A 24259-nucleotide genomic window follows, 5' to 3' on the forward strand; every position below is an offset into this window, starting at 1 on the left:
ACACTGTAGGTGTCTGTAGTTGTATAACACGTGATTAATACCTGGTACTTGGTACACATGACTGACACATTCCCATGTTGAACCTTCTCCAACTTCACTGACATCAGAATAAGTCTTTCCTCTTCTTGCTATACAAAACAATATCTGCGTCCCGATTCTCCAACTTTCTCCCCATAATGGATTTAAAAATGTTTGAGATCTCAAAACCAATGCTTAACCCAATCCAATGTTTACCCCAACCCAATGCTTACCCCAATCCAATTCTTACCCCAATCAAATGCTTATCCCAATCCAATGCTTAACCCAATCCAATATTTACCCCAATCCAAAGCTTACGCCAATACAATGTTTACCCCAATCCAATGTTTACCCCAACCCAATGCTTACCCCAATCCAATTCTTATCCCAATCAAATGCTTATCCCAATCCAATGCTTATCCCAATCCAACGCTTATCCCAATCCAATGCTTACCTCAATCCAATGCTTTCAAATCCATGAGTGGGAGTGTGAGAGACGAAGAGATTAATGGAATTGGAAAACATAACTTCAAAGGCCAAAATACAGATTTGTACCACATGGTGACGCAAAGCGGGTTTATTCCTGAATGATGTGTAGAGGTCACCAATACACTAGTCACAATTTATTTCCTCTCTTCCCTCTCTCTTCCTTCTCTTCCCTCTTTCTTGCCATTTTTTTCCAACCGTGTCTGTCTTTCCTCTAGCCTTGTGAGTAAATCTTATCTCTGGTCTTTTATTGAGCAGCTGCTTTGTGTTTATCATTGATCCTCTCCATGTCTGGTGCCAACCCAGCGCCAGAACTGTCACAACAATTCGTTCTTCCCAACCAAGACAACAGTAGTGGAACTTCTATTCCATGATTGTCCACTAGCACAGTCATGTTGAGAGACGGAGTTGTTGGGGAGTTCTGTTTAGTCGATAGTTGATAGATTAGAACACTGAACCAGTGATGAGTTTAACCTTCAAACATTTCTCTTTCCAGCTAGAGTACTGAATAGAACACTGAACACTTGAGTATAGGCGTTTAACTTTTCAGTCTCTCTTCCAAGCACTCTTGTTCTTCAAAGGATTTGGACCCAGTTCTTGGTGCTTTAGTGGACAGATAAAATACATGAAAGCCTGGTGAGTCCCATTCCTTGAAGAGGACTGTTCAGTTTAGCATTGTAAGGAGCTGGCTCAACATAGCTTCTTGCCACACGTGGACCAGACTCATTAACAGATTTCATTTTTATAGAGATTTTTGTGAAAGACCGGAAAGTAGCCACTTGGCGTCCAACATTTCACTGGTCAGGATAGTGTACTAAAATGTGATGGATTGCTTCCACCAATTGAATTCTGTTTTTGACCTTAAAGGGGTACTTCGGGAGTTTGACAATGAGGCCCTTTATCTACTTCCCCAGAGTCAGATGAACTTGTGGATACCATTTTTATGTCTCTGTGTCAAGTAGGAAGGAAGTCGGAGGTTGTTTTGCGAGCCAATGCTAACTAGCATTAGTGCAATGACTGGAAGTCTATTTGGAATCTGCTAGCATGTTAGCAGATTCCAAATTGATTGGTTGGTTGATTGATTGATTGATTGATTGATTGATTGATTGATTGGTTGATTGATTGATTGATTGGTCAGGTACTGTAGGTGAGAGGGTCAAGCTCTGTAACTCAAATGTTAGTAACAGATACAGTACAAGGCCCTGGGAACGATCACAAACTCACATCCTAAGAGGCTTACCACTCAGTTCAGTCATGAAGCTTATTGCAGATGGCTTTAAAGCAAAGTCAGTGAATAGCACCCTGATGGTTTGGTAATAAGAAACCCAGACCTTAAACTATGTAGTTCGAATGCTTCTTTCTCCAAGTATAAATCTTGCCCTGCTGGTTTCACAGGTCAGAGCGAAGACATTTCCCTCCCTTCACTCAGTGATATACTGTATATATGTAGTATAACTGAGCATGTTCTTCAGCCTGATCTGTGTGCCAGATGACTGTCTCGATTGATGTGTTGACTTGCATTTTCATCCCAATGGTGTTCATTTACTTATGAACTCATGTTTGTTTGTTATTTACCATTGTTATTTACAATGGTATTTACATATATCAACAAATGTAGTGATACTTTATAGAACTAAGAGGCTGGTTACACAGTTTAGATGTTTATAGAAATAAGAGGCTGGTTACACAGTTTAGATGTTTATAGAAATAAGAGGCTGGTTTCACAGTTTAGATGTTTATAGAAATAAGAGGCTGGTTACACAGTTTAGATGTTTATAGAAATAAGAGGCTGGTTACACAGTTTAGATGTTTATAGAAATAAGAGGCTGGTTACACAGTTTAGATGTTTATAGAAATAAGAGGCTGGTTACAGTTTAATCAGGAGTTTTTTGGACTGATGACATGGGGGTCATTTCATATCAATTCAACGAGACCATGAACCCCACTGTCTCAGATTGTGAAACTTGAACTGAGGAGAGTTAGATAAGGATCCATGGCTGCCACACAGTTTTTGAGAATGTTAATTGGCTGCTGAGATATGACTTGTTTACCAGACTGCAAAAAACCTATAGATACAGTATATTAGGGACTATTGGACTTTGGTGCAGTCAGTCCATACCCCTTCAACTATGTTGTCCCCAGCAACTGTCAATGTACATTCAGTATGTATGTATTCTATGTTTCAAAACCTTTTTCCTCTTGGACAAGAACGTTGAAACTTAAACTATGACAGAACGATCTATCTATCTCACCTTTTTCTCATTCAGTCTAAATGGCATTGGCTGCTAAGCCTATTCACCTTCAACTTGGACTACCTGGATTTACTCCTTTTAGTTCCTAGAGGTGCAAAAGGCCTCAACAGTACATCCCCACCTTCAACCCATTTGTTTTTGAGGGGAGGATATACAATCTTCTGTCCCTATAGATCCTCACATGGTCTTGAATTTAGCCTTTTTTCCATTGAAGTTTGATGCAACATTTTTGTTGAGGCACAGTTGTTTTAATTACTTTTCCAGACTAGTGAGCCTCAAACTGCCCCTGTAGTGTTTTTGGGAGATTCCCTTCATCTCCCTGTCCGGCTCTACTCTCCTTTTTCCTGCTATGTGTTTGGTGAAAGCAGTGGAATAATATATGAATGCTGATGGTTGTCGGATTATTAATTGCAGGGACTCGTCTTGTCTCGCCGAAGCAACAGAATTTTGAGAGCATCTCCTTTGAGAGTGGACGCTTCCAGGCATTTCTTGGCAGCCAGTGGAGCTTGGTGAAGCGTGTACGGTAGTGAGCTACACCGTACCTTATTTGTGACTGCCCTGAGAGTACCATGAGCCAGAGGCATTTGTATTTGTCTTCTTATTTCACAAGACAATCATGGAAAAATAACTCCCAAAAAAGAATGTACTGAACTGAACACCCCGCCAAAAAGACTCTCTAGAATGGAAATTGTGTAAAGGCCTACTGTATATCATATGACATAATTTCCACCCACACAAATAAGAACAGAATGTAAACGAGATGAGATATGATTCCAATGTGGTTACATGTGTTAAGGATATTGAATCGCTATGGTACACTGGAACTATGTTATCAGAAGGCATCAAGATTCTTCAGGATTCAGCATGTATGCCTGAACTATAGCTGTATTGTACATTTTAATGTTCAGCTCCCTGTGTTGACGGAAAACCTTCACTCAACCTGGAGACAGGAAGAAAAATAAAATAATCCTGCAGCAAAAGGAAATGTGAATTATTATGTGGATCATAATTAGTGGACATTTTTGTATGGGTTGATTCATTTTTCTTAAGGAAAAATCAAGTCTGAAATTTCAAAGTGGAAATGACAAACTTCAGTTGCCTTTTTAAACCTTAAATCAACTACAACTTTTAAATGTCCTGCATTGCAGGAAACAGGGTGATCAAATTAAGATTCTACATCTGTATGAGACTGTAGGTCATCAACCATCACACATGACCTTCCATCGTAGCCTCATCAAATGAATAACTCCATGTCATGTATACACTAACATAGACACGTAACACTATTGGTTGTGAATATACTGATTCCTAGTGTTCTCACACATTAGGCTCACCATCACCATAGCCATGACCTTCTGTGCATGACCTTCTGTTGAGTTTAAAATGAATCACCCGACAGCATGTTTTTATTTCATCTTTATTTCACCAGTCCCATTGAGTTTAAAATACCTCTTTCCCAAGGGAGGCCTGGTCATTATCACCATAGATGATGAATATTAGATCGTAGGCCCTGATGATCTAGTGTTGTCACGTTAGGCTCCAGATGATCTAGTGTTGTCACGTTAGGCTCCAGATGATCTAGTGTTGTCACGTTAGGCTCCAGATGATCTAGTGTTGTCACGTTAGGCTCCAGATGATCTAGTGTTGTCACACGTTAGGCTCCAGATGATCTAGTGTTGTCACACGTTAGGCTCCAGATGATCTAGTGTTGTCACACGTTAGGCTCCAGATGATCTAGTGTTGTCACGTTAGGCTCCAGATGATCTAGTGTTGTCACATGTTAGGCTCCAGATGATCTAGTGTTGTCACACGTTAGGCTCCAGATGATCTAGTGTTGTCACGTTAGGCTCCAGATGATCTAGTGTTGTCAAATCTAGTGAATGCACCAATTTGTAAGTCGCTCTGGATAAGAGCGTCTGCTAAATTACTTAAATGTTAAATGTAAATGTAATGTGTGCAAGTCCAGAGGACCCCTGGAATAAGGCGTGCAGGGTCAGAGGACCCCTGGAATAAGGCGTGCGGGGCCAGAGGACCCCTGGAATGAGGCGTGCAGGGTCAGAGGACCCCTGGAATAAGGAGTGCGGGGCCAGAGGACCCCTGGAATGAGGCGTGCGGGGTCAGAGGACCCCTGGAATAAGGCATGCATGGCCAGAGGACCACTGGAATAAGGCGTGCAGGGTCAGAGGACCCCTGGAATAAGGCGTGCAGGGTCAGAGGACCCCTGGAATAAGGCGTGCAGGGCCAGAGGACCCCTGGAATAAGGCTTGCAGGGTCAGAGGACGCCTGGAATAAGACGTGCAAGGTCAGAGGACCCCTGGAATAAGGCGTGCAGGGTCAGAGGACCACTGGAATAAGGCGTGCAGGGTCAGAGGACCCCTGGAATAAGGCTTGCAGGTCCAGAGGACCCCTGGAATAAGGAGTGCGGGGCCAGAGGACCCCTGGAATGAGGCGTGCGGGGTCAGAGGACCCCTGGAATAAGGCTTGCATGGCCAGAGGACCACTGGAATAAGGCGTGCAGGGTCAGAGGACCCCTGGAATAAGGCTTGCAGGTCCAGAGGACCCCTGGAATAAGACGTGCAGGGTCAGAGGACCCCTGGAATAAGGTGTGCAGGGTCAAAGGACCCCTGGAATAAGGCGTGCAGGGCCAGAGGACCACTGGAATAAGGCATGCAGGACCAGAGGACCCCTGGAATAAGGCTTTCCGGGTCAGAGGACCCCTGGAATAAGGCTTGCAGGGTCAGAGGACCCCTGGAATAAGGCGTGCAGGGCCAGAGGATCACTGGAAAAGACGTGCAGGGTCAGAGGACCCCTGGAATAAGACGTGCAGGGCCAGAGGACCCCTGTGGCAAGGCAGCAGGACTTGACCCCTCACTGTGGATTCCTTCCTCTTCCAATTGCCTGATGTGATAATCTGGCCTGGCTGTAAGGGGAGGACCCCTGGAATAAGGCGTGCAGGGTCAGAGGACCCCTGGAATAAGGAGTGCGGGGCCAGAGGACCCCTGGAATGAGGCGTGCGGGGTCAGAGGACCCCTGGAATAAGGCTTGCATGGCCAGAGGACCACTGGAATAAGGCGTGCAGGGTCAGAGGACCCCTGGAATAAGGCTTGCAGGTCCAGAGGACCCCTGGAATAAGACGTGCAGGGTCAGAGGACCCCTGGAATAAGGTGTGCAGGGTCAGAGTACCCCTGGAATAAGGCGTGCAGGACCAGAGGACCCCTGGAATAAGGCTTTCCGGGTCAGAGGACCCCTGGAATAAGGCTTGCAGGGTCAGAGGACCCCTGGAATAAGGCTTGCAGGGTCAGAGGACCCCTGGAATAAGGCGTGCAGGGCCAGAGGACCCCTGGAATAAGGCGTGCAGGGCCAGAGGATCACTGGAAAAGACGTGCAGGGTCAGAGGACCCCTGGAATAAGATGTGCAGGGCCAGAGGACCCCTGTGGCAAGGCAGCAGGACTTGACCCCTCACTGTGGATTCCTTCCTGTTCCAATTGCCTGATGTGATAATCTGGCCTGGCTGTAAGGCACCAGTGCACTCCGTAAATGCTGTAGCCATAAAAATATAATTACTAGAATGGACAAAGCCCCTCAGACTGGATGTCCATTCGAGTAATGATTTTTCTATGGTTGTATTTCTGTCTCTGTAGCATTCTGGTTCTGCCCATGGACCATTCCCATCACAGACTGTTGACTTGAATGGGAATGCCCATTTAAGTCATTATATTATATTATACCGTATCTGTAGCTCTGTATCTCTACCATGGTATGAACCCTTCTAAGAAGCACTAGCCTGAGCCTTTTTCAGGGAAACCTAATAAAAAGCAGCTGCAGGAATCTGATGTGTCGTCGTCTGGTAACAAACATCCCCACATCTGGTTTTATCATGGCAGATGGTCCCCCGTCCTCCTCCTCATCCCTCCTCCACCTCGTCTTCCTCCTCTCTAACATTTCAAAATGGGTTCTTTCTTTCCCATCAGTTACTTTTTCCACAATGTGAAAAGTCTCTTTACTTCTTCAGTTTGCTTGTGGAGAAGAAACTCCAATTGTATCCATCCAAACTGTACAAAACAATCTAATACCTTCAAACATTTTTACATTTTAGTCATTTAGCAGACGCTCTTATCCAGAGCAACTTACAGTAGTGAATGCATACATTTCAAACATTTTTTTTCTTCCCCTTACTGGTCCCCCGTGGGAATCGAACCCACAACCCTGGCGTTGCAAACACCATGCTCTACCAACTGAGCCACACAGTTTATAAGTTACAGGTATATAAGTTACAGATTAACTACCTTATACTTTATGGGTAAACTAAAATATTAGATGTTAGACTCAATCCATTTTGTCCTCTCTGCAGGCCTATGTGTATGGCATCTGTAGAAAGTTAACATTTTAGATATACCCATATGACCCTTGACCCTTATTCTCCTCTCTGCAGGTGTAACCCCTCAATTCTTGAGTCTCGCTACTTTGCAGGACTGTTACACACGCGCGCACACACACACACACACACACACACACACACAGAGAGAGAGAGAGACGCACACACATACAGTCGTGTAAAATACTTAAATCGTTTTTTGGGGTGTCTGTACTTTACTTTACAATTCAGGCGAGTACCCTGTTTATTGTAGTCTGGCAATAAAGCATACAACGTGTTTTCAAGTTAGAATCAAAGGATTATGAATTGACATTCCTCCACCTCTGTCTTCGCCATAATCATAAATGAAAGGAGCAAATAATGGCTATAGTAACACAATGTGATCGTATAGTTTTACAGAGAATACTTTCAGTACACACATCACCAGAACCCATTTTCTATTTTTTCAGTAACACAACAAAGGCTCAAAATGAAAAATCAGAGCTAGGTAGCATGATAAAAAAATTAACATTTCTAACACTGTAAATAAAATACATCATACCTGGCAATAAAGCACAAAATGTAGGCGTTCAAGTTAGAATCAGACCATTATGAATTGACATTCCTCCAGCTCATGTACATGAAAATATAATACAGTCAAAACTCTGTCTTGACCGCTTGTGGTAACATTAGCCATTTCACACCTCTTTAGCTAGCAAAGTAAACATTCAGAATGTTTGTTTAGTGCCAAGTAGTTAGCTAGCATCACGATACAAAATAAATCAAGAAACTGATATATTAAATATCTGAGATAGTCTGATCTCCAGTTTGTTCCATATACATTCATAAGGCACTTCATACAGTTAGAGGATTATGGCATGTTATATCACAAAAACGAGCGGAGCTCAACTTTCTACATACCGTCTTCGCCATTATCATAAATGAAAGGAAACTCAAATATGGCAACAACGGTGAACTTCACACCAGACCAATAACAGCTTGAATAGAGACATAACATCTTGGAAGTTATTCCCATTAGCCACAGGAAGTAGGGGTGCTGAGGGTGCTGCAGATGATCTAGTGATAATAATACAAAAAAGTTATAAAAAAAAAAAGAATTGTGCACTGGGCCTTTAATAGTCCAGTATTAGCAGACCAATATAGCTGTCTGTAGCAAGGTAGAAGTCAGAGCATGATGGTAATACATTAACCAGACTAGAATCAGACAGAGCATGATGGTAATACATTAACCAGACTAGAATCAGGCCTGTGGTTTATTTTGTTGTCCTGCTCCCCTTGGACTTTCTCCCCTCTATCAATCGGATATTGGACACAGTCTCAGAGGGAGGTCCAGCTCTGACTGGCCTGACTGAGTAGAAAAACACACTGCCATATCTGCTGCTGTGGTAGATTCCATGGAGAACCCCCAAGATTACAGACCTGGATTCAAATAGTATTTGTTTTCTTTAAAATATATTCAGTATTTGCTTGAGCCTGCCCAGGGTACCAGATGGGTTGGGTTTTCACTTTTGGGACTATTCCATTACTTATGTTGTGCCAGGCAAGCTCAATCAAGCACAGCTAAATGAATTGAAAGGATTTTGAATAGTATTTTAACCCAGGTCTGGTGATGTCTGCTGTGTGGATTCCATGGAAAGGAAAACCCCCAGGATTATAGATGGAGTGGGCAGTTTAGACTTGCTAAGTCTCACTTTTGGCCCCCAGAGAGGGGGTCCATCCTTGCTTCCAGAGCCATCGTCCCTGGAATAGCCCACTGGGGGTGTTCAATACCCCACTAAGCAGTGTGTTCAGAGAAGACTCAGGCCATAGCACAAGCCTTTCTTACCTGTCAATCAACACAATCTCCAACTTATCTGCTTCAGGGAGCAACTTTCATTCCTGTCTCTATTCTGTTAGTCCATAAGAGCTAAGGCTATCTATAATGTCTACATCGGATTCCACGGTTCAGTTTAATCCTAGTGCTGGTATCAGAAAACATAAATAATGCATCTTCCGGGTGTTTGTTAGTTATTTAGTTGTGTGGTGCTTAACGTCATTGCTTTACAGTAAGGAAGCAGTGCCCTAGAGGCAGATTTAATTCAAGGGGATGTTAAGTGTTCCTTGCCATCACCATGTGAGGTGAGTTGTAAACAGATTGAGTACCATCCTGTCTTGATGAGTCCAGGTTCAGGAAGAAAGCTAAAGAACAATAAACCACACTGCTGAATTAATTAATTAATGTATTTTCGTGTCAAATCTCCATGTAAGGCAGTTTTTCCCACCTCCAGTCCTCAAGTAAACCCCAACAGCACACACTTTGACGTAGCCTCAGACAAACACACATGGTTCAACTAACTTGTCAACTCATCATCAAGCCTGTGATGAGTAGAAGCAGGTGTGTTTTTCCGGGTTTACAACAAAAATGTGTACTGTTGGGAGAACTACTGAAGCCCTCTAGGATCATTAACGAACAGTTGATGAGATGTTCATGTACAGATTGACTTGGCTTGTGTTTATTGTGTGTTTATGTCAGGGTTGGTTGTTTTTAAAATAGAATATGCTACTGAATATGCTACGGAATAGGCTACTGTGGTCATCTGTAGCTCAGTTGGTAGAGCATGGTGCTTGCAACACCAGGATAGTGGGTTCAATTCCTGGGACCTCCAGTACAAAATAGTATATGCATGCATGATTATAAGATGCTTTGGATAAAAGCATCTGCTAAAAATCAAACTGGCTTTCAGTCAGTACCTTTTACTCAACTACTAGAGAAGGAGAACAATAGGGAAACTCAGTCTGAATTATCTGTGTCTAAGGTAAAATCCATTTTTGTCGTCAGATTTTCATAGTCCTCTTTGGGGAGAGAAAGATTTAATCTGATTCTGGAAACAAGTCTCCTCTTTCCATGCTCACCCTGTGTTACTTCTTGGCGTTATATTCTTAATATTCACCTTTATTTCCGTCACGACTTGGGTCTTCCTCAACACCTTTCTGAGTGGAAAGCTATATCTGTGTTCCAAATGCCACCCTACAGTGCACTACTTTTGAATAGGGGCCCTATGTGCACAAGTGACTTCATATGGCATCATCAAATCAAATCAAATCAAATTGTATTGTTCACATACACATGGTTAGCAGATGTTAATGTGAGTGTAGCGAAATGCTTGTGCTTCTAGTTCCGACAGTGCAGTAATATCTAACAAGTAATCTAACAATTCCCCAACAACTACCAAATACACACAAATCTAAAGGGGTGAATGAGAATATGCTCATATAAGTATATGGATGAGCGATGGCCGAGTGGAATAGACAAGGTGCAATAGATGGTATACAATATAAACATATGATATGAGTACTGTAAGATATGTAAAAAAAAATTGTATTTAACTAGGCAGTCAGTTAAGAACAAATTCTTATTTTCAATGACGGCCTTGGAACAGTGGGTTAACTGCCTTGTTCAGGGGCAGAACAACAGATTTTTACTTTGTCAGCTCAGGGATTCAATCTAGCAACCTTTCAGTTACTAGTCCAACGCTCTAACCACTAGGCTACCTGCCGCCCCAGCTACCTGCCGCCCCAACATTATTAAAGTGGCATTATGTAAAGTGGCATTGTTTAAAGTGACCAGTGATCCATTTATGAAAGTGACCAGTGATTGGGTCTCAGTGTAGGCAGCAGCCTCTCTGTTAGTGATTGCTGTTTAGCAGTCTGATGGCCTTGAGATAGAAGCTGTTTTTCAGTCTCTCGGTTCCAGCTTTGATGCACCTGTACTGACCTCGCCTTCTGGATAGTAGCGGGGTGAACAGGCAGTGGCTCGGGTGGTTGTTGTCCTTGATGATCTTTTTGGCCTTCCTGTGACATCGGGTGCTGTAGGTGTCATGAAGGGCAGGTAGTTTTCCCCCGGTGATGCGTTCACCCTCTGGTGAGCCTTGCGGTTGCGGGTGATGCAGTTGCCGTACCAGGCTGTGATACAGCCCGACAGGATGCTCTTGATTGTGCATCTGTAAAAGTTTGTCAGGGTTTTGGTGACAAGACACATTTCTTCAGCCTCCTGAGGTTGAAGAGGCGCTGTTGCGCCTTCTTCACCACACTGTCTGTGTGGGTGGAACTTAACACTTTCCACCTTCTCCACTGCTCTCCCTTCAATGTGGATAGGAGGGTGCTCCCTCTGCTGTTTCCTGAAGTCCACAATCATCTTCTTTGTTTTGTTGACATTGAGTGAGAGGTTGTTTTCCTGACACCACACTCCGAATGCCCTCACCTCCTCCCTGTAGGCTGTCTCATCGTTGTTGGTAATCAAGCCCACTACTGTTGTGTCGTCTGCAAACTTGATCATTGAGTTGGAGGCGTGCGTGGCCACGCAGTCGTGGGTGAACAGGGAGTACAGGAGGGGGCTGAGCACGCACCCTTGTGGGGCCCCAGTGTTGAGGGTCAGCTAAGTGAAGATGTTGTTTCCTACCTTCACCACCTGGGGGCGGCACGTCAGAAAGTCCAGGACCCAATTGCACAGGGCAGGGTTGAGACCCAGGTCCTCCAGCTTGATGATGAGCTTGGAGGGTATTATGGTGTTGAATGCTGAGCTGTAGTCAATGAAGAGCATTCTTACATAGGTATTCCTCTTGTCCAGATGGGATAGGGCAGTGTGCAGTGTGATGGCGATTGCATCGTCTGTGGACCTGTTGAGGCGGTATGCAAACTGAAGTAGGTCTAGGGTGGACGGTAAGGTGGAGGTGATATGATCCTCGACTCGTCTGTCAAAGCACTTCATGATGACAGAAGTGAGTGCTACAGGGTGGTACTCATTTAGTTCAGTTACCTTTGCCTTCTTGGGTACAGGAACAATGGTGGCCATCTTTAAGCGTGTGGGGACAGCAGACTGGGATAGGGAGAGATTGAATTTGTCCGTAAACACACCAGCCAGCTGGTCTGCGCATGCTCTGAGGACGTGGCTAGGGATGCCGTCTGGGCCAGCAGCCTTGCGAGGGTTAACACATTTAAAAGTTTTACTCCCGTTGGCCACGGAGAAGGAGAGGGGGGAGGGGGGGCGCAGTCCTTGTTAGCGGGCCGAGACGGTGGCACTGTATTATCCTCAAAGCGGGCAAGGAAGGTGTTGAGTTTGTCTGGAAGCGTGATGTCAGTTTCCGTGACATGGCTGGTTTTCTTTTTTGTAGTCCATGATTTCCTGTAGAGCCTGCCACATACGGTTTGTGTCTGAGCCATTGATTGCGACTCCACTTTGTCCCTGTACCGGCATTTCGCTTGTTTGATTGCCTTGCGGAGGGAATAACTACACATAACTTTATATTCAGCCATATTCCCAGACCTCTTTCCACGATTAAATGCAGTGGTTCACACTTTCAGTTTTGCACGAATGCCGCCATCCATCCACAGTTTCTGGTTGGGGTAGGTTTTAATAGTCACAGTGTGTACAACATCTCCAATGCACTTCCTAATAAACTCACTCTCCGAGTCGGCGTATAGATCAATGTTATTCTCTGAGGCTGACCGGAACATTTCCCAGTCTGCGTGATCAAAACAATCTTGAAGCGTGGATTCCGATTGGTCATACCAGCATTGAATGACTCTGGTACATCCTGTTTGAGTTTCTGCCTATAAGACGGTAGGACCAAGATTGCGTCGTGGTCGGATTTGCCGAAAGGAGTGCGGGGGAGGGCTTTGTATGCATTGCGGAAGTTAGAGTAGCAGTGATCAAGTGTATTATCCCGACGAGTACTACAATCAATATGCTGATCGAATTTAGGTCACCTTGTTCCCATGCTTTGTTCAAATCCCCAGCTACAATAAATGCAGCCTCAGGATATATGGTTTCCAGTTTACATAGAGTCCAGTGAAGTTCCTTGAGGACTGTCGTGGTGTCTGCTGGAGGGGGAATGTACACAGCTGTAACGATAATTGACGAGAGTTCTCTTGCGAGGTAATATGGTCAGCATTTGATTGTAAGGAATTCTTGGTTGGGTGAGCAGAAGGACTTGAGTTCCTGTATGCTGTTATGATTACACCATGAGTCGTTATCCATGAAGCATACACCCCTGCCCTTCCTCTTCCCAGAGAGGAGTTTATATCTGTTGGCGCGATGCATGGAGAAGCCCGGTGGCTGAACCGATTCCGACAACATATCCCGAGAGAGCCATGTTTCCGTGAAACAGAGGATGTTACAATCTCTGATGTCTCTCTGGAAGACTTGCTTGAATTTTGTCTACCTTGTTGTCAAGAGACTGGACATTGGTGAGTAGTATACTCGGGAGCGGTGGGCGATGTGCATGTCTACGGAGCCTGTCTGCCCTTCTGTGGCACCATTGTTTTGGGTTGGCTTCTGGGATTAGATCCATTGTCCTGGGTGGTGGTCCAAACAGAGCATCCACTTCGGGAAAGTCGTATTCCTGGTCGTAATGTTGTAAGTTGACGTCTCTCTTATATCCAATAGTTCTTCCCGGCTGTATATAATAAGACTTAAGATTTCCTGGGGTAACAACATAAGAAATAATACATAAAAAAAATAAAATACTGCATAGTTTCCTAAGGACTCAAAGCAAGGCAACCAGCTCTGTCGTCGCCATCTTGCGCCAACAGTCAGCAGTCAGCACTATTCCTCTCTCTGGCCCGCGGAGCAGCTGCAGAAGCCATGCATCACTTCTTAAAGCAGGGTTCCCCAAAATTTGGCCTAACATAAAAGACTGTAGAAACACCAGGAAATCAGTTCCAAGTTATTTTAATTTTGGAAATCTGTTCCCAATTGTTCCCATGCATAATAGAGAAACACGTGATTGAATACAAATGTAAGCAAGTTTTGAAATTATTATGTTTTTAATCAAATATTATATCTGTTTGGCCTTCTTGTGGTCAATTTGCAGTCTACAAATTATTTGTAATTATGTTCTGCCGCCCCCCCCCACCCCGACCTTCCACTTATGAAAAAAACAGCCTGCGGCTGAATATAGTTTATAATCCCTGCCTTAAATGTTGAAGCCGGGAATCTGTTTAAGAGCCATTTCAATTCTTGATATTGACCCACTGATTATTTAAGAATAGAACTTACAAATGCCTTATGAGCTCTGCACAACTGTCTTACTTTATCACAACTCCATCCCTCAGCCATATACCAAAACATGTGGCGGGGCTGTCATTTAACTGAAAAACTAATCCCAGACTGTAGCTTTGAGATGAGATGCTCAGCCTCATACATACTACTGTTGGATCCCAGGACTGGTTGAAGTGCCAAGACGTTTTCACCGCAACTCATCTATCTGCACTACGCATTCTTTATAAGGACAAAAAATAGACCCAGCTAAGCCCCTTGCTTCCTTCGTCTGCCCCTCCTCCCTCCCCCCGTATATTTTCCGTCAACGGTGCTTTAAAAATAACAAGCAAGCCCATAAAACTGTGAATGATATGAATGTTTTTGCTTTTCAGTAGTTAGATGAGGTTACAGCACTGACTAGCTGTTTGTTTGACCCACTTAATGTGCCTTGAATGGCAACTGCTGTTTACATTGTGATTACCGTAATCATTATACTGCCCCAGCCCCTCATATCTAATGGCACCCGTCAGTATCCATGCACTCTTGTTAATAAGTAGGTAGTCCAGTCCTCTTCTTAGCTTCCAATCATTCCAAACAGGGCTGATAAGATAAGTGACAGGTTGCTTCATCCAAGCAGTGTTGGGAAGGCTAGTACAATTGAATTTGTTCTTGTCCTAAATACTATATTTATGCAACATTCAAAGTCTAACTTTATAGGTATTAATAGATATATGTTGGTTTTCAGGTTAGATGATTGGAGATAATTACGTCTGTACTGCCTGCAAAAGATATTAGTCCTGTGGTATGTTACCAACAACCATGAAATACAGAAATATTTGTTTCTGGTTCAAATCTCGGTGTTTCCAATGTGTTGTATCAGACAATTTATCATTAGTGATTTAAACGTTTTTTTTTTATGGGAGTTGCATAACGTTTTGTCCTTGTGAGTGTAGTCAGTCGCTGTTAAATCAGTTAGTTAACAGGTACCTGGAAGAAGTTGGGCTCAAAGTGAAGAGTAGTGACTTACAGGAGATGGGGAGGAAGAGTAGTGACTCACAGGAGATGGGGAGGAAGAGTAGTGACTCACAGGAGATGGGGAGGAAGAGTAGTGACTCACAGGAGATAGCGGAGGAAGAGTAGTGACTCACAGGAGATTGCGGAGGAAGAGTAGTGACTCACAGGAGATGGGGAGGAAGAGTAGTGACTCATAGGAGATAGCGGAGGAAGAGTAGTGACTCACAGGAGATGGGGGAGGAAGAGTAGTGACTCACAGGAGATAGCGGAGGAAGAGTAGTGACTCACAGGAGATAGCGGAGGAAGAGAATAAGAAAGATAAACATTCATATTTTGGAAAGTGGAAACGCATCAAGAAACTATTTCTCCCTCAAAATAATGCTGGGAAAATATCCTCTGGTAGAGTTCTTGGTAATCAAGTCATTGATGACTAATCATTCAAACTGGAATGTGAAAACAGGTCCTAATATGACTCCTCACCATGCTCCTAAGTGGGGTATGTTTGAGTGTGAGATGAATGTGAAAACATGGCTTTTCTGTTGGAGAGAATATACACTGTTGATTGTTGATGATCGTGGAGATAAACCACAGTTGGCCATTTGTGGATGTGATCTCTGCGGAAATTACCTTTAAAAATGTATTTCTGTGTGCAGGCTGTTAATCGTGTTCTAATGAATCCTGGCCTTATTTTGCGTACAAAACAAATCGAGTCTCAAACCATTCTATATCGCAACAAAGCATCCTTCACTCATGCTGCCAAACTAACCCTCGTAAAACTGACCATCCTACCGATCCTCGACTTCGGTGATGTCATCTATAAAATAGCCTCCAACACTCTACTCAACAAACTGGATGCAGTCTATCACAGTGCCATCCGTTTTGTCACCAAAGCCCCATACACTACCCACCATTGCAACCTGTACGCTCTCGTTGGTTGGCCATCGCTTCATACTCGTCGCCAAACCCACTGGCTACAGGTTATCTACAAGTCTCTGCTAGGTATAGCCCCGCCTTATCTCAGCTCACTGGTCACCATAGCAGCACCCACTCGTAGCATGCGCTCCAGCAGGTATATCTTACTGGTCACCCCCAAAGACAATTCCTCCTTTGGTCGCCTTTCCTTCCAGTTCTCTGCTGCCAATGACTGGAACGAACTGCAAAAATCTCTGAAACTGGAGACTCATATCTCCCTCACTAGCTTTAAGCACCAGCTGTCAGAGCAGCTCACCAATCACTGCACCTGTACATAGCCCATCTGTAAACAGCCCATTTATCTACCTACCTCATCCCCATACTGTATTTATTTATTTATCTTGCTCCTTTGCACCCCAGTATCTCTACTTGCACATTCATCTTCTGCACATCCTACCATTCCAGTGTTTAATTTCTATATTGTAATAACTTTGCCACCATGGCCTTTTTCTTGCCTTAACTTACCTCATTTGCACTCACTGTATATAGACTTTTTGTTTTCTTTTGTTCTACTTGTTACGTTCTCCCCTCGGGTGTAGCTCGTCTGAGGAGGAGACATAAATGCCTATGCTTACGCACACCAGGTAAACCAGATGGATGGGGAAGAAATGTGGGGTGTAATGAGCGGAAATAACCAGACAACAACCAGAACTCAATGTTAGCCCTCGGGGGATGTTTAGTAAAGTAATTAAGCAAACAATATAAAACACCCATAAAGAACCAGTAATAAAACAAAGAAAAAAACAACAACAAACCAGCGAAGGTAAGAGAAGGGAAAGTTTGGGATCGGGGTCCAAGTAATGAAAATAAACAAAAGGTCCCTCCTCTTCTACACACCTAATCCTTCCTAACACACTCTAAACCCTAACCCACTTTCCTACCTGGTTCCAAGAAAAAATACAAGGGTGACACCCGCCCGGCTAACCTAGTGTGTAAAACAATGGGTTATCTACGTGGGAATGTACACCCATGGGCAGATCTACCTTTTCCCTTCTCCCGGACCTAGGTACGGTGGAGTACCTCAGGAGGACAGGCTGAAACACAAACAAAGATAAATTAAAACAACATTCTCTCTCTCTCGCTCTCTCTCTCTGCATGCTGGGAGTGTTTGGTGCATGCTGGGAATTGTTTGAGCAAGGGAGTGCGTGTGTTGTGTAGAGTTAGATATTCAGAACTTTCTTTAGGTTTTCTCTTTCTTGGTGGCATTCTTTGTTATCTTCTGTGCATGATCAAGGTTATTATTTTTATTTGTTTGTTGTGGTAGAATTAAGTATTTTGTTTTCGTATCGAAATTACCCTGTTTTTGGCGGGGATGGCAGCCCGAATGGGGATGCCGTCCCTGTCACTTCGGCACGGCTTTAGGTGTGTTACTGAAGCTACTGTCACGGTGGAGGAGTTTCTGGTCGCCGTAGGAGAGAAGGTAGGATATGAGAATGTTGCTTATGCGTCACGGATGAATAAAGCGGTGGTGGTTTTTCTTAAAGAAGAGTGTCTTGTTAATCGTATGGTTGAGCAAGGCGTACTTCTTAAAGGAATGTTTATTCAAGTTACGCCGCTTTTTTCTCCGTCAACAAGGGTAACGATTTCAAATGTACCGCCGTTTATTCCAAATGAGCTATTGGAGCGCGAGTTATTGCGCTTTAGGAAGTTTGCAAGTTCAATTAAGGTTGTCCCATTGGGTTGCAAACACCCGGCGTTGAAACAGGTTATGTCTTTTCGGCGACAGGTGTTTATGTTTTTGGACTCACCGGAGCAGACTTTGGAGTTAGCGTTTAAAGTCAAGTATGACAATAGATTGTATATGGCTTATGCTAGTACGGGTAGTCAACAGTGTTTTGAGTGTGGGGATGTTGGTCATAAGCGACATGCTTGCCCAAAAAGGGAGAAGGCAGAGGGAGGGGCGCAGGTGGTCCTCGTAACGCCTGGGCCCACTGATGTAGGGAGAGGGGGGCCGACAGCGGTTGAGCAGCCACAAGCACCTGCTGCTGAGGAACAAGTTATCCATGTTGAGGACACGGAGTTGCAACTTGTGTTAGAGGGAAATGTTATGCAGCAGAAACATTTTGTTGTAGAAAGCAAGGATAGATCTGAAGAGCAAGTTCCTCAGACTGGTGAGGAGGTGCACAGTACGAGTGCTGGGGTACAGGAGGGGGTTCATATGGAGCTAGACTCCCAGGTAGTGGAGGAGATGCCCACTACTAGTAATAGGGTTCAGGTGGGGCTAGTCTCCCAGGTAGTGGAGGAGATGCCCACTACTAGTAATAGGGTTCAGGTGGGGCTAGTCTCCCAGGTAGTGGAGGAGATGCCCACTACGACTAATAGGGTTCAGGTGGGGCTAGTCTCCCAGGTAGTGGAGGAGATGCCCACTACTAGTAATAGGGTTCAGGTGGGGCTAGTCTCCCAGGTAGTGGAGGAGATGCCCACTACTAGTAATAGGGTTTAGGTGGGGCCAGTCTCCCAGGTAGTGGAGGAGATGCCCACTACTAGTAATGGGGTTCAGGTAGAGCTAGTCTCCCAGGTAGTGGAGGAGATGCCCACTACTAGTAATAGGGTTCAGGTAGAGCTAGTCTGCCTGGTACGAGTGATGGGCTGCAAGTGGGGAGTGATGAAAGGGATGTGTTAGAAGCGAGTCAGGGGTCTGTGGCCTCAGTTGAGGAGGAGCAGGATATGGATATCTCTATTGGTATGATAGCAGCTGGTGACGACTCAATTTATGATCTAGAGGAGGTAAATAGGTTTTTGGATCAGACTTTTGGGAAATCTGTCAAATTGGCTGAATATTTTGATGTTGATAAGTTTGTGAGGTCAGCTGTGATGTTACAGAAGACGGTGGGGTTAGACCAGTTAAGTGAGAAGAAGCGGTTTCGCTTGAGGAAATGTGTTACTGCTGTTACAGCAGCAAAAGGTGCTGGGAAACGTGGTCAGGGTAAGAGAAAATTTAAACAATGATGTTGATCATGCTTCATAGGGTGTCTTCTTTTTTTCTCTTTGGTTTCTCTGTGGTTTCTTCTGCTTTTCCTTTCTCTTTTCTATATGGAGGTACTAAGGGCAGGTTCTCTTAATATTAATGGTGGAAGGGACAGGAATAAGAGGGCTTGGGTATTAGAAGTAATAAAACAGAAAAGGCTTAATGTAGTTTTTCTACAGGAGACACATAGTGATGAGGAAAATAAGGTTGACTGGGGTATGTGGTGGGAGGGGCAGCATATACTCAGTCATGGTACTAATTTCAGTGCTGGGGTGGCAATCTTGTTTTCTTCAGGCTTAGGGGTGACTGTGGTATCTACAACAGAGATTGTCAAGGGTCGGGTTTTATTGGTCAAGGTGGAGGTTATGGGGTTTTTGTTTGTTTTTTTGAATGTTTATGCTCCTAATGAGGGTATAGAGCGTATTGCTGTATTTGATAAAATAAAGGAAACTTTAAGACAGTGTGACCAAGAGGGTTGTATGGTTTTAGGGGGGGGACTGGAACTGTACAGTGGATTTTACTGTTGATCGCACCTCTGAAGAACCTCACCTGCGGTCAGCCACTTGCCTGTCTGGTCTACTAACTGAGTTTGAGCTTTCTGATGTGTGGAGAGTCAGGAATGCAAAAGTTAGGCAGTACACATGGCTAAAAGTCAATGAAGGTCGTGTCAGTGCAGCAAGGTTAGACAGGTTGTATATATCTGATCACTACTGTAGTAGGGTTGGAAGATGTGACATTACTCCTGTGGGTTTCTCTGATCACCATTTTGTTACTGTTGATATTCATTTGTCCCGTCCACGAAGGTCATCATCGTACTGGTATTTTAATGTTAAATTGTTACATGATGTCATGTTTTGTGAAAGGTTTTTGTTGTTTTGGGAAAAATGGAGGGTTACAAAAGGAAATGTTGAGTCCTTGAGACAATGGTGGGAGGTTGGGAAGGCCCAAATACGATTATTTTGTCAACAGTATACTGCTCTGTCTCGAATTGAAGTCAAAGAGACTATCAAGGCCCTTGAACAGGACATCAAATTTATTGAATTGAAGCTGCTCACTCAGAACGACCCTGGATTAGTCATGAATTTACAGGACAAGAGACATGAACTGAGATTGTTTCTGCATGAAAGAGTGAAGGGTGCCTTGATTAGGTCTCGTTTCGCTTCCCTCAAGGATATGGATGCTCCTAGCGCTTTCTTTTTTAACCTAGGACAGTCGACACTGCAACGTAAACAGATGGTCTGCCTTCGTCTCCCTGATGGGAAGGTGACCACGGATGACAGTGAAATGCGTCAACATGCAGTGGATTTCTTTCTCTGCCCTCTATAAGGCGGAGGATTGTGACTCTCTGTGTACTGAACAGTTGCTACACGGTCTTCCTCAATTGGGACCTGAGCAGAGAGTCGCATTGGACTCTGACATTACACTGCACAAGCTGTCCACAGCAGTTAAGCAGCTCTCAACAGGCCGAGCCCCTGGCATTGATGGTTTACCATCTGAGTTTTATAAACACTTTTGGGGGTCTATTGGAGAGGATTTTTATGAGGTGATGTGTGAATCTTTTAATGAGGGTTCTCTTCCTGTATCCTGTCAACGTGCGGTGCTTTCATTATTGCCAAAAAAGGGGGATTTGGCTCTCATAAAAAATTGGAGACCTGTTGCGTTGCTGTGCGCAGAAGATAAAATTGTTTCTAAATGTCTCTCAAACAGGTTGAAAGAGTATTTGGGATTGTTGGTCCACAAGGACCAGTCTTACTGTGTACCTGATCGCTCTATTGTTGACAATTTGTTTCTGATAAGAGATGTTTTAGACATTTGTAAACTGTCTGATGTAAATGTGGGTTTACTTTTGTTGGATCAGGAGAAGGCTTTTGACCGTGTGGACCACCAGTACTTGTTTAAAACAATGAAAGCCTTTGGGTTTGGCGATGTTTTTTTGTCGTGGATGAATTTACTGTATGCTGGGGCCTCGTGTATGGTGAAGGTGGGGGGTGGTTTGAGCTGCCCAATCCCTGTCCAAAGGGGCATCAGGCAGGGATGCCCAATTTCAGGGCAGTTATACAGTCTGGCGATTGAACCAATGCTTTGTTTTTTAAGAGCGAGGCTTACTGGTGTCTCTGTGCCAGGTGTAATGAAGGGTCCCACGATAGCACTGTCTGCGTATGCAGATGACGTGACAGTTTTTATTACAGGGGCTGAGGATGTTAAGGTTCTCTCAAACGCTCTAAAGGTGTATGAGGGGGCCTCCTCAGCTAGAGGCAATTGGGGAAAGAGTGAAGCGCTGTGGGCAGGTCAGCTTCAGATAGGGTCCACTCCACGGTTACCAGGGGGGCTTCAGTGGGGCAGAGATGGGATAAAGACTTTGGGGGGTTTTCTAGGCTCTGATGTCTTTCAGAAAAAGAACTGGGAGGGTGTAGTGGAGAAAGTGTGTGCCAGACTGTCAAGATGGAAATGGGTGCTGCCCCAGCTGTCTTATAGGGGAAGGGTACTGGTAGCTAATAATCTTGCTGCCTCTACCCTGTGGCACAGACTAATGATTTTACAGCCACCAAAGGGTCTGATTCAAGAGCTTCAGAGGACCCTTGTCAATTTCTTCTGGTCTGGACAACACTGGATTAAAGCTGCAGCCCTGTACCTGCCACTACACGAGGGTGGGCAAGGTTTGGTGGATATTTCCTCTAGGATCATGGCTTTCCGGCTTCATGCAGCCCAGAGGCTGTTGTACAGAGACGGTTCTAGCTGGGTCGACACAGCCTATATATTGATGAGGAGAGCGGGCTGTTTGGGCTTAGATAAGCACCTTTTCCTCTTAAAGCTGGAGGGGGGTGATTTGCCTGCCCTGACTCCATTTTATGAGTCTGTTATGCAGGCTTGGAGAGTTTTTGTGAAGTCTCGTAAGGCCAGCACGCCACCAGGGATGTGGCTTTTTGAAGAGCCTCTTTTTCACAACACTGCCATCCAGTCCCGTGTTCTGGGTTCAGCTAGCCTACGTTCATGCCTGTTAGGCGTGTGGTGTACTAAACTGGGTCATCTGATGCGGAACAGGAATAGATCGTTGGAGGAGCTGGGAGAAAGAGCGGGGATCCGATCATCTCGCCTACTGAGGAAGGTCGTCGCTGAGGTCTGTGACTCCCTGCCAGTGCTTCATCTGCAGTATGTGACTGACATTTCCAATTGTGATCGGTGGAAGGAGGGTCTGGATTATGTGTTCCCTGCACTGATTGTTAGTGCTGCAGCGGGGGCATTCGTGGAGGACGTGGGGATGCTGCCTTCTTTCGATACCCCGGAGCTGGGGGAGTTCAAGGAGGTGGGAAAGAAGGCCATGTACAGAGTATGTGTAAAGGTGTCCCATGCATCTTCCCTGGAAGGGGTAAAATCGACGAGGTGGGCGGATGTGCTTGGTCCAGGTGCCTCCCCAAAAGGCTGTTGGCGATCACTGTACAAACTGCCTATTGATAAGAGGACAGCTGACCTCCAATGGAGGATAATACATGGAGCTATAGCCACTAACATGCATCTGGTACACCTGGACCCTACTGTTGGGGAGGGGTGTCCATTTTGTGCTGAGTCTGAAAATCTGGCACATCTGTTTTTACAGTGTCCCAGGTTGGTCGGGATGATTGACCTGATCACAAATTGGTTCTCAACGTTGGGAGAGGTTTTTTCTTCCCAACTGTATATATTTGGGCCAAAGTACAGGTTCAGTCGAAAGGGTGTAGTTGTGTTGCTTAATTTTGTGTTAGGGGCAGCAAAATTAGTGATATGGAAGACCCGAAAGAACAGTATTCGGGGACAGGGGTCTGTTGATGTGGTGGGAATGCTGGAGGGAATGTTGGCAGCGAGACTGAGGGTTGAGTTTGCCTATTATAAACTGGTCAACAATATTGATCTGTTTATGAGTATATGGGGTATTCAGAGGCTGTTGTGTATAGTTACTGTGGAGGAGGAATTGGAGTTGTGTTTTTAATTGATGTGTAACTGTGTTTTTTTTGTATGAGTATTTATTGTATGGTGGGCTCCCAGATGCAATAAAGATTATTTAAAACTCTCTCTCTCTCTCTCTCTCTCTCTCTCTCTCTCTCTCTCTCTCTCTCTCTCTCTCTCTCTCTCTCTCTCTCTCTCTCTCTCTCTCTCTCTCTCTCTCTCTCTCTCTCTCTCTCTCTCTCTAATCAGCTACAGCTGCCAGGACTCCGGACCGAAGCCACACCCACCATCGTCAGCCGCAACTCAGTACACAAACACACTACAAAGGAAAATGGGGAGCAAGGAAAAACGTGCCACATGTAAAAAAAAAAAAAAAAAAGAGTAAACCCCTGGGTTTATGATAAGAACCTTACAGAAATATATTTTTTATAATACCTACAACACCCCTAGTTGTCAATGCCTTGTTGTATTATTATATTTTTTATTTATTTAAATTATTTTTTTGAACTAGGCACAGGACAAAGCAACCGCAACCACGTTTTCTGAACCCTTTATATGCTGAATTTCTAAATTATAACCCTGTATAACCAACGCCCAACGCATAAGACGTTGGTTGTGGTTATACATGCGGCTCAAGATAATTAAAGGGTTGTGCTCTGTGTATACCACAACAGGCAACACACTGGAGCCAACATAAACCTCAAAAAATTGTAGGGCAAACAACAGCGCCAGAGTCTCCTGTTCGATAGTGGAATAACGTAACTGACAGCTGTTGAATTTACGAGAGAAGTAGCAAACTGGGTGATCTAGACCATCGTGTTCCTGTAATAGTACAGCGCCTGCACCCACTGAACTGGCATCCACCTCCAACTTAAATGGTTTCTGGAAATCAGGGGCAGAAAGAACAGGAGAAGTACACAATAGTGCTTTTACAGAGTCAAAAGCAGATTGACACTCAGCGGTCCACTCAAAGGACACTAAAGGACTGAGTAACCTAGTCATTGGGGCTACAACAGTTGAGAAATTCCTACAAAATGTACGATAATAACCCGTCATGCCTAAGAATCTGCGTAATTCTCGTCGAGTGGCAGGGGCAGGAAACCGGGTGATAGCATCCACCTTAGCTGTTACGGTACTCACCTGACCCTGACCCACCTCTTTACCCAAATATGTAACAGTAGCCTTTCCAAACTCACATTTGGCTAAGTTAAGGGTCAAAGAAGCGCTGGCCAAG

The 24259-nt window shown here is 44.4% G+C and overlaps 1 long non-coding RNA gene across 1 annotated transcript; it reads left to right on the top strand.

Moving 5' to 3' along the window:
* Positions 1-841: 841 nt before the first annotated feature.
* Positions 842-23384, top strand: LOC123744811 (uncharacterized). Its single transcript, XR_006756805.1, has 2 exons — positions 842-1140; positions 23275-23384. It is a non-coding gene; the product is annotated as an uncharacterized lncRNA (long non-coding RNA).
* The last annotated feature ends 875 nt before the right edge of the window (positions 23385-24259 follow it).

This window comes from Salmo salar, chromosome ssa01 (assembly GCF_905237065.1).
Source record: "Salmo salar chromosome ssa01, Ssal_v3.1, whole genome shotgun sequence".
Lineage (NCBI taxonomy): Eukaryota > Metazoa > Chordata > Actinopteri > Salmoniformes > Salmonidae > Salmo > Salmo salar.